General features: G+C 58.0%; 1 protein-coding gene across 3 annotated transcripts in view; it reads right to left on the minus strand.

Moving 5' to 3' along the window:
• Positions 1 to 2,743, minus strand: part of ARIH2 (ariadne RBR E3 ubiquitin protein ligase 2) — a 29,982-nt gene extending 27,239 nt beyond the window's left edge. For 2 of the 3 annotated variants that reach the window (XM_035337960.1, XM_035337958.1), the window contains exon 1: positions 2,593 to 2,743. The gene's annotated coding sequence lies outside the window, so the exon portion shown is untranslated. Of the gene's footprint in view, positions 1 to 1,910; positions 2,023 to 2,592 lie in introns of all 3 variants that reach the window. The other variant, XM_035337959.1, reaches the window with a different exon arrangement.
• Between the last annotated feature and the right edge of the window lie 81 nt (positions 2,744 to 2,824).

The raw sequence follows: 2,824 nt of genomic DNA on the forward strand, positions 1-2,824 counted from the left end.
CAAAAGAGAATCTGCTAAACACAAAAGAGTTAAAACATAATGCTGCAACCACACTTTTCGTATGAAAATACAGACGTAAAAGTTGTATTTTCTACACGCAGCGTACGTTGGGTTTCTTACACGTATGTGGCATTTCACGTTATCTTGTTAGCTCCGATACATATATACACACACCCCCACGGTTCCACAATTTGTAGCTGCCAGGGAGCCCATAGCCAAGCCTTGACATTCCTGGCTTTAGAGCACAGAAAATCCCAGCTGCAAGTTTTCATTATTTTCCCTCAATTTGTTTTCTGGTTCCACTAAACTGACCAGGCAGCACAGATAAAGCACCGAGAGATGCGACGTGCCATTCATCTGAGGGGCTGAGGCGACTTCAGCAGATACAAACCTCCCCCAGTGCGAGAGGCTGAAGGCCAGGAGCTAATTATATTATCCCTGGAACTCTGGTCTCCGTTCCTTTCATTTGCCTCTCGATTTCTTAGCAACTCGCAGCGTAACATACAGACCCTTTACATCACTGCCTCCTGCAGAGCTCGGGAGGAGCAGCGGCACTCTCTCTCCACATTGGAAGGACCCAGGTGCGAAATCTGGCTTGGCAGACACAGGGGAAGCCTGTACTGACCCTCCCTCCTGTCTGCTTAGGGTTAACGGTTCTGTTCTGGGTTAACCCGAAGCAACACCGAGCCCTTGCATAAAAGTAATGGATCCTTACTGTTAGGTTGTTAAAGGAAGTGCTTGTCTGAGAACCTGAAACCACCCTAAGCGTTCCCACAGGGATGTCAGGAGCTGAACGTCTGGCAGTTTTGCTCAGCAAGCCTCAGAGCACCAGGAGGCCCAGGCACGTTTCACCAGAAGAGCTCCGAAACTCAGTCAGATCGTCCCACACGTTAGAGACAGAAAAACCACATTTAACTGATGGTCTGTGTGCGACCTCAGTGCGTCTCAAAGCGAGGGGGTGCTTTTAGAGGCCTCAGCAGAGCGAGGGGCCTACACAGTACCTGAGCGGTTACGTGCCAGCCCCGGGGGAGGAGAGGCCCAAGAGAGGGCAGAGCCCTCAAACAGAGGAACTGCTCCTGTGGGCAAAGGGGGCGTATCAGCAGGGAGCAGGCAGCAGACCAGACGTCTTTCATGAGTCCTGTCACAGCACCTTAGGGAAGAGTTTGTTTCCAGCTTAACTTAATGTTGGATGGATGTGTGTGACAGAGAGGAGGACTTGTGGGGACAAAACAAAGCCAAGTGCTGAGAAAACAAGTGATGTAACTCACCTAACGCTCAGCCTCATGCTCTCAAACCCGTTCAGCTCTCTGAATACAAACTAAGACAAGGCATAGCTAATGTTTTATAGCTCTAGTTTAAGACAATAAAGGTGATAAACTCAAAAAGAGGGCCAAAAGAACAGAGTATTTGGAGTAACTTAATTACTACCATAATCCCCCAGGTCAGCTTATGAAGTTTTAACAACGCTTAGATCGCTTTCCTACCCGGCAGTGAGGTGAGCTCCCACTTCAGCACCTCCATCCAAGGTGCTCCCTCATCTTCCCTAGCAATAATCCAGCCCCCCCCTTCCTCCAGCACCCTGCAGGAGCCTATAAATGCCCCCGTCCCCAGGCCCTGCGCCTCCAGCTCCAGCAGGGATGTCCCCTTGCCATTGGTCCCTCTGCTCTCAGCACGGCCAGACAGCAAGTTGCTGCACCCCACCTCGTTTCTGTCTCACCGCTTTCCTCTGACTCCTTGCCCTCTGTATCTGCCTCTGTGGGACTTTAACTCTTTTGGAAGGCACTCCTCCCTGCTGCTTTTTCCGTTGGGATTTCACAGTTATTTGAATGGACTTTTTCTGACGCTTTTTTCTCTCACTCCTGTATGGACAATTCCGAGCATGACTCGAGTTTCCCTCTGGAATTACTTACCTATGCCAACTTTAATCGGACTGGCACCCTCGCCTTCCTCGGAAGCCCTCTACAGCCCCCGCTCCACGCTCGCTACCAGCGTTAATCGCATCTCTGCCTATGTCACTGGAGCCTGTAATCCAGGGATCAGCCTCAATCGCCTCCTCACACACACACCACGCGCCCCCGGCCGCCTCCCCCTCCCCCGAGCTTCCAGGCGTAATTTTTCCACCCCAGGAGCCAGAAACCAGCGCAGCAGCTCCCCCCGTTGTACCATGCCTGCAGAGACCCCCGTGCAGCCGCACCCCCTCCCCAGGGAACCCGCGGGCTCCCCTCCCGTCCCCCGCTGTGCTGGGCCCCTCGAGCCTGCCGGACCCCCACCGGTACCGGCGGGGCCCGTCCCGCTCTCTCCCCCCCGCCGCCACCCGTCACCGGACTGCGTCCAACCCCCGGGAGCAGGACAGCCCAGGGCTCCCCTTCTCCAGGGCCGCTCCTTTTGTGCTCCCCCGGTGTGGGGGGAGCGCGGCCCGGGGCACAGCTGGAGGCCAAGCCCCGGGACAGCAGCGCCCGGTGCGGCTACAGCGGCCCCGGTACGGGCCCGCACCCGCTTGGGGACACCGCCACGGGCCCGGCGGTACCCCCGCTCCCCTCACGGTCCCCTCAGGGCCTGGCCCACCCCCCCCTTAGCCCCCCCCGCACTCACCGGGCTCCGCGGCGGGCGGGGGAGGCGGGAGCGGGGCCCGGGGCTCCTCCTGCCGGGCCGCCGCTGCTGCACGCCGGAAGCGCCGGCCTCCGTGTGGCGTCACTTCCGCCGGGCGGGGCGGGCGGGCCGTACCATTGCCCTGAGGGGTGCGGGGGGGAGGGGGGAAAGAACGCTACCACTGAGGGAGGAGGGGGGGGGACGCGCCCCGCTCCCGGCGTGCGCCGCGGCTCGG

This window comes from Oxyura jamaicensis, chromosome 12 (genome assembly GCF_011077185.1).
Source record: "Oxyura jamaicensis isolate SHBP4307 breed ruddy duck chromosome 12, BPBGC_Ojam_1.0, whole genome shotgun sequence".
Classification (NCBI taxonomy): Eukaryota; Metazoa; Chordata; class Aves; order Anseriformes; family Anatidae; genus Oxyura; species Oxyura jamaicensis.